The following is a 13,969-nucleotide window of genomic DNA, read 5'->3' as shown; positions in this document are numbered from 1 at the left end:
TGAGCTCTTTGGGGAGATGAAACGGCTGGGTGCCGTGGCATGCCAGGGGTGGGGGAGCTAGGGAGGCCAGTCACCTACGTAGGTCCGCCAGCAGGTTTTTGTCGGTGGCCAAGGTGTCAGGGTCTGGGCCGACAAACTTACCTGGCAGGGAAAGCGGTGCGCCATAGATCATCTCTGCTGCTGAAGCCTGCAGGTCCTCCTTGGGTGCCGTCCTAATCTCGAAGAGGACCCAGGGTAGTTCGTCCGCCAAGTCTGGTCCAGAGAGCCTGGCCATAAGCAAAATAGAGAGAGTGCAGAGAAGGTTCATGAGAATGTTGACAGGATTTCAAGGTTTGAGTTACAAGGAAAGGTTGTGCAGACTAGGGCTTTTTTCTCTGGAGCGTAGAAGATTGAGGGGGGACTTGATAGAGGTGTTTAAGATTTTAAAAGGGATATCAGAGTAAATGTAGATAGGCTTTTTCAATTAAGAGTGGGGGAGATTCAAACTAGAGGGCATGGTTTAAGACTGAAGGGGGAAAATTATAAGGGGAACATGAGGAGAAATTTCTTTACGCAAAGGGTGGTACGAATGTGGAATAAGCTTCCGGCAGATGTGGTTGAGGCGGGATCATTGGTTACATTTAAGGATAGACTGGATAGTTACATGGAGAGGAGAAGACTGGAGGGGTATGGACCGGGTGCTGGTCAGTAGGACTAGGAGGGTGGGGATTTGTTATGGCATGGACTAGTAGGGCTGAACTGGCCTGTTCTGTGCTGTAAGTGGTTATTTGGTTATATGGTTAAGCGATGCCTTCAGGTGCCTGTGGAACCACTCCACCAACCTGTTGGACTGCGGGTGGTATGCTTTGGTGTGGTGGAGCTTGACCCCCAGGTGCTTCGCCATCTGAATCCACAGGGCAGATGCGAATTGTGCCCCTCTGTCGCTAGTGATGTGCGTCGGGACTCCAAATCGGGCGATCCATTGGCTGCCCGGAGTCCTGGTGCATGTCTCTGTGGAGGCCTCCTTAATCGGGACGGCCTCCAGCCACCTTGTGGCCTGATCCACCACTGTAAGGAGGTAACGAGCCTCATTAGACCCCAGCAGGGGCCCGACGACATCAACGTAGATGTGTTGGAATCTGCAAACCGCCGGGTCGAAGTTCTGGATGGGGGCTCGCGTGTGTCGCTGGACCTTGGAGGTCTGGCACCTGGTACAGTTCCTGGCCAGTTCCGCCACCTCCTTCAGCCCGAGCCACACAAACCGCTCCACAACCATCTGCACAGTTCTCTTTACCACTGGGTGAGCGAGGTCATGGATCAAACTGAAGATCTTCGTCCTCCATTGCAGCGGGACCACCGGGCACGGCATGCCTGTTGCGATGTCGCAGAGCGATGTGTCCAGGCTGCTGGGCACCTGAACATCCTTGAGTTTGAGGCCCGCAAGGCCTACATCTCCGCATCATTCCTCTGTGCCTGAGCCAGTTGCTTGTATTCCAGGCTGGGTGTGCGAGTGTTGATGGCTGGATGGGAGAGCGCATCCACCACAACATTGTCCTTCCCGGCCCAGTGTCGGATGTCGGTTTTGAACTCAGGCACGTACGAGAAGTGGCGCTGCTGTCTGGCGGACTACGGATCCTTGGCCATCGCCAGTGCTTGAGTAAGGGGCTTGTGATCCGTGAAGGCTGTGAACGGCCTGCCCTCGAGGAAGTAGTGGAAATGGCAGATGGTCAAAAACGGCGCCAGGAGCTCCCAGTCAAAAGCACTGTATTTGAGCTCTGGCAGGCGCAGCTGCTTGTTGAAAAAGGCCAGCGGGCGCTATTGTCCATCGAGCCACTGTTCCACAACTCCCCCCCCCCTCCCCACTGCCGTAGCTGAGGCATCCATGGAGAGCGCCGTGTGCGCCCCTGGCTGCGGGGGCACCAGCAGCTTGGCATTGGCTAGAGCCTCCTTTGTCGCAATGAAAGCCCTGTCAACCTCCTCTGACCACGATAAAGTCTTTTCTTTAGTGGCCATGAGCGTGAACAATGGGCACATGGTGCGCATGGCTCTGGGGATTAAATGATGGTAAAAATTCACCATCCCCATGAACTCTTGGAGGCCTTTCAGGGTGGAGGGTTTGGGGAATTGTTGAACAGCCGCTACCTTCTCCGGCGCTGGCATGGCCCCAGCTGCCGAAATGGTGTGCCCCAGGTTCTGTAGGGACTCCTTGTTGAACACCCCACACATTTTGGCCGCGTTGACCGTGAGGCCGAAGTCCACCAGCCGGGCAAAGAGTTTGCGGAGGTGTGCTTTGTGTTCATTGCGGTTGCGACTGGCAATGAGAATATCGTCCAGGTAAATGCACACAAAGTCCAGGTCTTTTCCAACCATGTCCATGAGGCACTGGAATGTTTGGGCCACATTCTTTAGACCAAAGGGCATACGCAGGAACTCAAAGAGGATGAAAGGGGTGATAATGGCCATCTTACCCATGTCGTCTGGATGCACCGGAATCTGATGGTATCCCCGCAAGAGGTCCACTTTGGAGAAGACCCATGTGTCATTGAGGTTGGCGGAGAATTCCCGTATATGGGGCACTGGGTACCTGTCGGGGGTGGTTGCATCGTTCAACCGAAAGTAGTCCCCACACCGTCTCCAGCCTCCAGACGATTTTGGGACCATATGGAGTGGTGATGCCCAGGCGCTGTCCGAGCGCCAGATGATTCCCAGTTCCTGGAGCCTGGTGGGGCTTCTCGGGCGGCAGCCGTCTGGGTCTAGTGTGCAGCGGGGGGCCCTGTGTGGCGATGTGGTGGAAGACCCCATGCTGGGGCAGGGCGTCGTTGAACTGTGGCTCTAAGATGGTGGGGAATTCGTGGAGGATCTCATCGAACTCATCCCTGGTAGCAGCTACAGTGATGATTTTGGGCCTGCGGGCTTCTGCTGTGTCCAGTTGGGTGGAGTAGAATGTTCGGGCGTGACCAACCTTTTGCCCTTCATGTCAACCAGTAGGCCGTGAGCTCTGAGGAAGTCGGCCCCTAACAGCGCGGTGCCCACGGAGGCTAGGACGAACCTCCAGTGGAACTTCTCCTTCCTGATTTGGATCTGTGCCCTGCGGGTGCCATAGGTCCTAATTGTGGAGCCATTGGCCCTCCGCAGGCTTGGACCTCGAGATCGGGTGCAAGTCTCTAATGCTGTGGGGGGAAGGATGCTGAGCTCAGTCCCTGTGACCACTAGGAATCGGCGACCGGTGGATCTGATCTGTCCATCACATGAAGGAGGCTGTTTGTGTGGCCAGCCATCGCAGCCATCAACAGCGGCTGGTCTGGTCATTTCCCTGAAACCCACAGGGCTGGCAGCATTTATGGACTTGCGCTCCCCAGCGCTGGTGGTAGAAACACCAGGTCATCTGGCCCTCCTCTTGCTTAGTCTTGGGAGTGGCTTGCGGTCGGCTGGCTCCTGGTCATGCTACCTGTTTGAGGGCTGCTTCGTTCTCCCTCTTCTTGCGCCAGAGGGCATCCGCAAAGGCTGCTGCTCTCCTCAGGTCTGAGAAGTCTTCATCTGTGAGGAGCAGCTGGATGTCCTCTGGCATCTGTTCCAGGAATATCTGGGAGAAGAGAAAACAAGGCTTGTGGTCTTCCGCCAGGGCCAGCATTTCGTCCATCAGCGCCGATGGACTACGGTCCCCAAGCCCATCTAGGTGAAGGAGCCTGGAAGCCCATTGCTGGGGAGTTAGCCCGAAAGTTCCAACCAGCAGGTCTTTGAGGCCAGTGTACTTGCCCGTAGCCAGAGGGTGGTGGATGATGTCGTCCACCCTCGCTGCCGTATCTTGGTCCAGAGCGCTCACGACATAATAGAACATCATGGCACCTGAGGAGGTGTTGCGGAGTTGAAATTGTGCTTCCGCCTGCCCGAACCACATTCTTGGTCGGTGGGTCCAAAAGGGGGGAAGCTTGATGGAGACAGCATTAACCTCTGCTGAATCCATGGTGTTTTGAGTCCAGAAAAACTTCTGGGCTCATTGGGGTCACCACTGTGGGGGTGTGATCAGTGGAAGAAACATAGCCACCACACTGAGGGTCATTAATGACAGTTTTTATTCAAATTCAGCACGTCCCTATAAGGGCAGCATGAGCTCAGTCACCTGGTGCATTGTGACATCATAATTGCTGCCAAGGGTCCGCGCTGGAAGGGATGCTGAAGTCAGAGAGAAACCTCTGACGACACCATTTCCCCATGGCTGCCTCACCACGTGGCGATACAAGCGGGGCCGGTTCGCCATGAGGATGTGCGCCGCCACAGATATACTGTATATTATTCTAGAAAGACAGATGAATATGCAGGTAATAGATGGATATACTGTATATTATGTGCAAGCAGCAGATTTTTAGTTTAACTTGGTTATCATGTTTGGTGCAGACAAGGGGATCAAGGGCTTTACAGAAAGCCCTGGAACATCTGGACATCAAATATGCATACATCAGGATACTCTTTATCGACTACAATTCAACAGTCAACACTATCATCCCTTCAAAACTGATCAGAAAACTCAACACCCCATGGTAGAAGATGAATCCTGGATTTCCTCGCCTCCAGACCACAATCAGTGGGGATTGGTAAGAACATCTCTACAATCTCCATCAGTTCCAGAGCTGCATTCTTAGCCCCCTGCTCTACTCGCTTTACACTTATGACTGTGGCTCAGTGCAACAACAACACCATCTACAAATTTGCCAGCAATACCATAGTAGTGGGTTGTATAAAAAGGGTCAATGAGTCATCAAAGACAAGGGAGATTGTAAATTTGGCTGAATGATGCACCAACAACAACCTTGCACTTAATGTCACCAAAACCAAGGAGCTGATTGTTGACTTTAGGGAAAACCAGAAATGTATGATCCAGTGATCATTGGGGAATCAGAGGTAGAGAGTGTGAGCAAATTTAAGCTCTTGGGAGTCACTAACTCAGAGAATCTTTCCTGGACCCAGCACATTAATAACATCATGAAGAAAGCAGGTAAGGAGTTTGTCGAGGTTTGGTTTGACATCAGAATCTCTGGCCAATTTCTACAGATGTGTGGTGGAAAGTGTACTGACTAGCTGCATCACCAGTACCCTTGAACTTAAAACCCTGCAAAAGGTAGTGGACACAATCTGGGACATCACAGGTAAAACTCTCCCCACCATCGAGAACATCTACAGGGAACGCTGCCATCAGGGGGCAGCAGCAATCATCAAAGACCTTCACCGCCCAGCACATGCTCTGTTCTTGCTGCTGCCATCAAGAGAGGGGTATAGGTGACCCAAGACTCGCACCACCCAGTACAGGAACAGCTGCTACCCCTCCACCATCAGACTCCTCAACAACAAACTGAGACTCATTTAAGGACTCTTGCACTGTATTGATTTTTTTTCTCTCTGTATTGCACAACCAGTTTGCTTACATGTACTTATTTATGTACATCTGTACAGTGAGTTTTTTTGCACTACCAATGTGGTAATTCTACCTCACCCACAGGAAAAAAAATCTCAGGGTTGTATGTGATGTCATGTGTGTACTCTAACAATAAATCTGAAATATATTCCTGTGCTGTACTGTTCTATGTTCTATCTGTTCAGATCCCTGAGGATAAAGAATTTTTTTACCTCTTTGCATATCCAGGAACCTGCTGTGCCAATTTTCTTCCTTCCCCATGTCAGGTTCACATGGCCCCCAGAACCTTCTACAACTCTACGAATCTCTGGTGAGATCACACTTAGCATATTGTGTTCAATTCCGGTCACCTCATTTGTAGGAAGGATGTGAAAGCTATGGTGAAGGTGCAGAGGAGATTCACCAGGATGTTTTCTGGATTGGAAAACAAGTCCTATGAGGCAAGGTTAGCAGAGCTGAGACTTACTTTGGAGAGCAGAAGGATGAGAGGAGACTTGATAGAGGTTTACAAGTTTACAAGAGGCATAGATAGGGTGGACAGTCAGCACCTGTTTTCCAGGGCAGCATAAAGCAAACACCGGAGGACATATGTAGAAAGTGAAGGGAGGTAAGTTTAGGAGAGACATCGGGGGTAAGTTTTTTTTAAACACAGAGAGTTGAGGGTGTCTGGTATGCCTTGCCGGGGATGGTGGTGAAAGCTGAAACATTGGGGGCATTAAAGGACTCTTAGATAGACACGTGAATGAAATAAAAATAGAGGGTTATGGGGTAGGGAGGGTTTAGTACTTTTGTTTTGGAAAGGATATATTAGTCAGCACTACATCAAGGGCTGAAGGGCCTGTACTGTGGTGTATTGTTCTATGTTCTGTAAGCATAATGCATTTTCTGCTTGAATAAACACAGGCTAGCCTTCAGAAACGCAAATTAAAGATAAGTGGCTTTTACTGTTCCACACACCCAGAAAACACAGGGTGCACTGACTGTACAATTTACCATATGGAGCAGGCAGCAAGTGGGTAATACATGATATTCAGTGGATGGTGGTTACATTTCCTCTGACTATTTTCAGGCCTGATCGATATAACCCCACTAATTGGCTGCAGGCCAAAGTTCCTTGGAAAAAATTTAAAAAAACAGACAGGTTTGTTCAGAGGGAACTTTGTGACACTACTATTTTGAACGGTATCGCGAGACTTTGTACATAAATCCTATTAGTAGTTCTCTTGCCCGATCACTCATATGTTTCATTTTCAAACTCATTAGCTCTCCTGAACTGTTCTCAAACCTATGTTTTGTGTCTTAGTATTTCTATGCCTATGTGAGCATGTGTGCCAATCTCTTAGTTTCTAGTTAGGTACCTTTAATGAGAATAAAAGTGAAAGGCATGGTAAGGAGAGGAGTAATTGTTTTTAAAAAAATGTAGCGCATGGAAAAGAAAACAGTTCAATTGAAGGATAGTAAAACTATAAACCTGAGATAGTTCAAGATGGAAGGAAACAATTATCGAAGCAAAAGATGAAAGAGCTGGAGGTAGTACACAAAACAATTAGAGTTAATTCCAATTAAGGAGGAAACAAAAACATTGAACATAAAAGAAACAAAGATCAAAAACAAATCCAGAGACGATAAAAAGCATGATAAGTTCAGAAAGGAATAACTATAACAGCTTTACAAAGAAACGCAATAAGCTGACTTCAGCTTCACCAAATTGCTGTTAATAAAATGATAAATGAGCTCAGAACAAGCTGGGTGGACTTGCTGGTTTTCCTCTCCAAATTTGACAATAACTTTTGGATCTCCATATTTCAGAACATGCGTACGCATCTGAGACGATACAAATTTGAAGGCTGATTGCTGGCATTCCAGTCAATGTTAACACAATCCACCCTATTTCCATCTGCATGGTTGCATCTCTACTAAAGCTGCATTAAGACTTGACACAAGTGGACATCTTGGATCAGCCTTATCCTTCTAAAAATCAAAATTATAGTGGTTCCAGCCCAGGCAGAGAAAGGCTGGTAACCTTAGTGTTGTTATCTACCTCTGAAGCTACAAGGAGCAGGTGAAAATCATTATCTACCTCTGTCAACATGCAGCTTGACAAGAGATTAACTAATAATGTTAAAAATTATAATGGAGAAACTCAGTAGGTCAGACAGTATACTTTATATAGCAAAGATAAAGATACATAACCAACGTTTCAGCCTGAGGCCTTCATCAAACGCTCAAGCCAAAATGTTGGTTGTATATTTTTCACTTTGGTGTATAAAGTGCACTGTTTGACCTTCTGAGTTTCTCCAGCATTGTTTTTTTTTAACTTCAATCACGGTGTCTGCAGACTTTCATGTCTAATATTTATTATGGGATCAGTGCAGCTTTTAAAGTGAAGTTTAAGATGATGCCTGAGAAAATTTCAAAAAACTGCAGATGTTGGAAAGTTGAAACAAAACTTGAACATTTCAGAAAATCCCAGCAAGTCAGATAATAATCAAGCAAAGAATGGGTGGGAAGAGTCTGCTGTAATTTAGAACACTACACAGTCATTTGCTGTCTTCCTCAAAAGCTGTGCATTTCTTGCACTTTCTTCATCCGCCTCTCTCTTTGTAACTGTACTCACCCCGAATTTGGGGCAGTTGCTGGATATTTGTCCCTGCCACTCTTGTGCCTAGCTTGTCTGGCTCAGGGCTCCACTTTCCATAGCTAGCCCCCTTACTTCCTGGCTTGCATTTTGTTTCCTGCTTTTTGGATCATACTTTCTGCTTTTCTGCCAGCTTGCTTGGTTATTCTTTTCCTTAGCCTTGGGTGCTCGCAGTCCAGCTGCACCATTCATACAACCGGCACTGATCAAGTCGATACTATGTACGATATCAACAGCCATCAAATACATTAATAGCACTGTAAGTTAAGAAGTTTGACTCTTTTGGCTTCTTGGTCACATACCCAGGAGGTAGTAAATAAAATAAAAGAGAGGGAAGAAGGGGCTACAGGTGTGGGGCAGAGGGAAGAAATGGGTTCAGGTATGGGGCAGAGGGAAGAAGGAGCTGCAAGTATGGGGCAGAGGGAAGAAGTGGGTGCAGGTATAGGGCAAAGGGAAGAAGAGGCTGCAGGTATGGGGCAGAGGGAAGAAGTGGGTGCAGGTATAGGGCAAAGGGAAGAAGAGGCTGCAGGTATGGGGCAGAAGGAAGAAGGGGCTGCAGGTATGGGGCAGAGGGAAGAAGGGGCTTCAGGTATAGGGCAGAGAGAAGAAGGAGCTGCAGGTATGGGCAGAGGGAAGAAATGGGTTCAGGTATGGGGCAGAGGGAAGAAGGGGCTGCAGGTATGGGGCAGAGGGAAGAAGGGGCTTCAGGTATGGGGCAGAGGGAAGAAGGGGCTGCAGGCATGGGCAGAGGGAAGAAGGGGGCTCTGGCCAAAGGCAGAAAGGTGCAAGCATGGAGCAGGGGAAGAGGTGGTGCAGGCATGGAGTGGAGGGAATAGATTTAAGCAAGCTAAATTTGGATGATATTACAAGGGTTGGCAAGAGTTAGCAGGTACTCTGCTGTCTCAGTAGGTCTTTTCAAACTGCTGTGTGAAATGGGGTTAACCGGGCAATTTGCCCGGTTAGTGCTCCAGTTGCGTGGCAGTTAGAAAGGGTTCAACTGGGTCAACCTCATCAGAATCCAACCGGGTCCATGACCTACCTCAGAGGTCTCGTCCATGGCCAATTTGAAAACGGAAATAGCCAACCCGCTTATTCCAGAGACGTCAGTGCTTGTGTGCATGTGTCACTGGGTAGCCAGTATCTGAACATCTGGCAGTATTTCCGGTGAGTGCACAATGCATCATTGTGGGGCAGGATCCCCCTTAAATTGTCGGGTTGGTGACTTAATGTGTCAATCCCCCTGCAATTTGAAAGGTGTGTAACCACAGCACTAGACTGCGTGCCCACCAGCCTACTGCAGGGGCCGACCGCTGTACCTGCAGGAAGACCACCTGGGAGGCTGGCAATCACCGACTTGTATATAGACTTGAGCTGGCCCCTCCTGGGCCAGTAACACATGGAGCCATCGAGACTACTACTGGTGTGCAACAGAGTTGAAGTGGATTAAAGCCTATAATACAATCTTTCTGTTTTTGTGTCTGCTTGCTGCACCACAGTGCATCACAATGTAATCCACTTAAAATTTAAAGACCACGAAGAAGTTCTTCACCATCGGGAGTCTGGAAATCGACTGCCAATACCCGGATGCCCCGGTGTGCTTCGAGATATGGAAGTATGCGATTGAGGCGATCATCCAGATGCTGGCTGAGGTGATTAACATGAACCAAAAGAGACTCATGGTAGGTATTTCACACAGAACTGGGCCGACACACTTTCCAGGCCATCAGAGACTGCTCGGACTACAAACCTGTGATAGCTGTCCTGGAAAGCATGTACGAACATGCTCTATGCCCGGTACCTGGACAGCATCAAGGTGCAGCAACCAGGTGAGATGGCAGATACCTATCTGAGGGCTCTGTGTGAGCTAGCTCGTCCATGCCTGACTGAGACCAGGGTGATCAAATGGGAGGTGGAGTGACTCATCTGAGATGCCTGCATGCGAGGGTTGCGATCGAGGGCCACCCGGTAGAGACTGCTGGAAGAAACTACTGCTCCCCTTACCAGAATCATGGAGGTGGTGTAAGTTTTCTATGCCCAACTCACCCAATCTCCAGCCTGGCCAAGGCCAGTGACTGCTGTCACTGAGGGGCCCTATAGGGAGGAGACAATCCCCGCTGCCACCACATCCTGGCGCTGTAAGTACTGCGGGCCTGGCTGTGGGTTGGACAGGCACTCTCGAAAGAGCTGTTCAGTAAGGAACTCACATTGCTTCTGATGTGGTAAGAAAGGCCAATTCGCTAAGGTGTGCCTCTCTAGACCTGCCGGGTGTGCTGTGGCTCTCCACGATCAGCCGGGAGACCCCGGCCGCAGCCACATGCGAAGACTGGGCAGCACTATAACTCTGCCCGCCACTTCTGCCTGCTTCGCCGAGTCACTTCTGGTCTGGCCACCCACCTGCACCATCGTTTTATGCTCACCACAGGAGCCGCCATCTTTCTCCACCCGACTTTCACCCGCACTGAAGACATCACATCCAGCAGCACCGATGACATCACCTCTGGCCTCACTTCCGGTCAGGTCATCCAACTGCACATGCATCCACCGGGCGCTGCCATGATGGACCTGCCGGCCCCTGACTGCCCCAACTCGCTCACCTCACCAACAGGATGACGCGTTCAATGTGTTCACGCACACAATCATGGAGCCGTGACTGGGACCCTGAGATGGTCCAAGCATCCATCATACTAAAGATTTCTCCGTGGACTCAGGTGCTCAAAGATAGACATCGCTGTCAACAGGAAGGTAACAAAATGCCAGCTTGATAGTAGCAGTACTGAGAGCTTTGTGCACCCAAACGTGGCCTGGACACTGAAATTAAAGGTATACCCCACAAACTTCTCTATCGCCTTTGCTGCCCAGGACCACTCTATCACGGCACTCGGGCACTGCTCAGCAGATCTGACAGTGGGTGGGGAAACATATCAATGATTCAGGAACCTGGTCATGCCCAAGCTCTGTGCCCCAGTCATCTTAGGGCTGGACTACCAGTGCCTCCTCCAAAGTCTCACCCTTGCCTTCGGTGGTCCACTCCCCCCGCTCACCGTCCACTTTTACAACAATAATTTTTTTTTAAATAGCGCATGAAATTTCAAGTAAGGCCAGCATACTATAATCCTTCTGAACTACTCTATCAACCTGTGTGGCTACCTTGAGAGATCTATGGATTTGGACACACTGTTAAGAATCCTACCATTAACCATGCACTCAGTCTTCAAGTTTGTCCTTCCAAAATGCATCACTTCTCACTTATTCAGATTGAACTCCATCAGCTACTTTTCCGTCCAACCCTGCATCTTGTCTATATTTTTTAGTAACCTATGACAACCTCCTACACGAGCCACTAAACCTCCAAACTTCATGTCATCTGCAAACCTACTGACCTATTCGTAAGTTTCTTCTTCATCCAGGTCATTTATAAAAATCACAAAGAGCAGGGATCCCAGAATAGATCTCTGTGGAACTCCACGACATTGACCTCCAAGAAGAATATGTTCCATCTACTACTACCCTCTGCTTTCTGCAGGCAATCCAATTCTGAATCCACACGGTCAAGGTTCCATGGATACCACGCCTTTTTAAAAAAAATTTATTTTTCACACTATGAACCATACTAACCAAAATACACACAAACATTTCCCTCTTGAATATACACAGTGTCATTTTCTCCCCTTTTTCCCCCTCCCCTCCTTTCCCTCCCTCCTTCACCACCCCCCCCCCTCCCCACCCACTCAACTTTCAACCTATATAATATATTAACCCCATTAAACAATATCATCACACAATGAAAATAAGCAAGAAATTTGTGTCTTCTACTTTTACATACTGGGTCAGTTCATTTCGTCTTCTCCTTCTGTCATTTTAGACAGTGGAGGTCCGCGGTAGAACCATGTACGGTTCCCAAATTTGTTCAAATACTGTGATGTTATTTCTTAAATTATATGTTATTTTTTCCAATGGAATACATTTATTCATTACTATGTACCATTCCTGTATTTTCAGGCTATCTTCTAATTTCCAGGTTGACATAATACATTTTTTTGCTATAGCTAAGGCTATCATAATAAATCTTTTTTGTGCTCCATCCAAATCGAGTCCAAGTTCTTTACTTCTTATATTACTTAGAAGAAAGATCTCTGGATTTTTTGGTATGTTGCTTTTTGTGATTTTATTTAATACCTGGTTTAGATCTTCCCAAAACTTTTCCACTTTCTCACATGCCCAAATTGCATGTACAGTTGTTCCCGTTTCCTTCTTACAGTGAAAGCATCTGTCTGATACTGTTGGGTCCCATTTATTTAACTTTTGGGGCGTGGTGTATAGCCTGTGTAACCAATTATATTGTACCATGCGTAACCTCGTGTTTATTGTATTTCTCATAGTTCCGGAGCATAGCCTTTCCCATGTTTCATTCTTTATCTTTATGTTTAGATCTTGTTCCCATTTTTGTTTGGGTTTACAGCTTGTTTCCTCGTTCTCTTTCTCTTGCAGTTTGATGTACATGCTTGTTGTAAATCTTTTAATTATCATTGTGTCTGTAATCACATACTCAAAACTGCTTCCTTCTGGTAACCTCAGTCTGCTTCCCAATTTGTCCTTCAAGTAGGTTTTCAGTTGGTGGTATGCAAACATTTTACCGTGAGTTATACCATATTTTTCCTTCATTTGTTCAAAAGATAATAATTTATTTCCCGAAAAACAATTTTCTATTCTTTCGATCCCTTTTCTCTCTCATTCTCTAAAGGAAAGGTTGTCTATTGTGAAAGGGATTAGTTAATTTTGGTAGTTGATCATTTGTTTTATTCCTTCTACGTGAATCTTCTTCCAAATGTTGAGCAGATGGTGCAGTACTGGTGAATTCCTATGTTGCACCAGCTTTTCATCCCACTTATATATGTTCAGGTACCTTCTCCCCTATTTTATCTGACTCTAATCTGGTCCAATCTGGTTTTCCCTTGTTTGATAAAAATCTGATAGGTATCTTAATTGTGCTGCTCTATAATAATTCTTAAGATTTGGTAGCTGTAAGCCCCCTTGTTTGTACCATTCTGTTAATTTATCTAGCACTATCCTCGGTTTCCCCCCCCCCCCCCTTCCATAAGAATTTCCTTATTATTTTCTTTAGTTCCTTGAAGAATTTCTCTGTTAGGTGAATTGGTAACGATTGAAATAGGTATTGTATCCTTGGGAAGATATTCATTTTAATGTAATTTACCCTTCCTATCAGTGTTAGTGGTAAGTCTTTCCAATGTTCTAAGTCGTCTTGTAATTTCTTCATTAATGGTGATAATTTAGTTTGTATAGATGGCCTAGATTATTATCTAGTTGTATACTTAGGTATCGAATTGCTTGTGTTTGCCATCTAAATGGTGAATCTTTCTTAAACTTTGAGAAATCCGCATTATTCATTGGCATTGCTTCACTTTTATTTGCATTGATCTTGTACCCCGATACTTCTCCATATTCCTTCAATTTCTTATGTAATTCTTTTATTGATATTTCTGGTTCTGTTAAGTATACTATGATGTCATCTGCAAATAGACTGATTTTATATTCCTTCTCTTTTATTTTTATCCCTCTTATTTTATTTTCTGTTCTTATCAGTTCTGCCAGTGGTTCTATAGCTAACGCGAACAGTGAGGGAGATAGTGGACATCCCTGTCTAGTTGATCTGCTTTATTTAAATTGGCTTGATATATATGGATACCATGCCTCATGGGAAACCTTGTCAAATGCCTTACTAAAATCCACATATATTGTAGCTATCAGTCTACTTTCATCAATTTCTTTTGTTATTTGCTCAAAAAATTAAATTAGGCATGTGAAGCGTGACCTACCCCTCACATAGCCTTGTTGACTATCCCTGAGAAGACTATATTTCTTTAAAATATTCATAAATCCTATCTGTAAGGATCCTCTCCAATAATCTGACGACCATTGTGTAC

The 13,969-nt window shown here is 46.8% G+C and overlaps 1 long non-coding RNA gene across 2 annotated transcripts in view; it reads left to right on the top strand.

Annotated features, from left to right (window-relative positions):
- Nucleotides 1-4,169: 4,169 nt before the first annotated feature.
- LOC138737656 (uncharacterized) overlaps nucleotides 4,170-13,969 on the top strand; it is a 113,418-nt gene continuing 103,618 nt past the window's right edge. For both annotated transcript variants that reach the window (XR_011341113.1, XR_011341112.1), the window contains exon 1: nucleotides 4,170-4,298. This is a non-coding gene — a long non-coding RNA (uncharacterized lncRNA). The remainder of the gene's footprint in view (nucleotides 4,299-13,969) is intronic.

Source organism: Narcine bancroftii, chromosome 6, assembly GCF_036971445.1.
Source record: "Narcine bancroftii isolate sNarBan1 chromosome 6, sNarBan1.hap1, whole genome shotgun sequence".
NCBI classification, from domain to species: Eukaryota; Metazoa; Chordata; class Chondrichthyes; order Torpediniformes; family Narcinidae; genus Narcine; species Narcine bancroftii.
The sequence above is the reverse complement of the archived record's forward strand: the minus strand, read 5'-3'. Positions and strand labels throughout refer to the sequence as shown.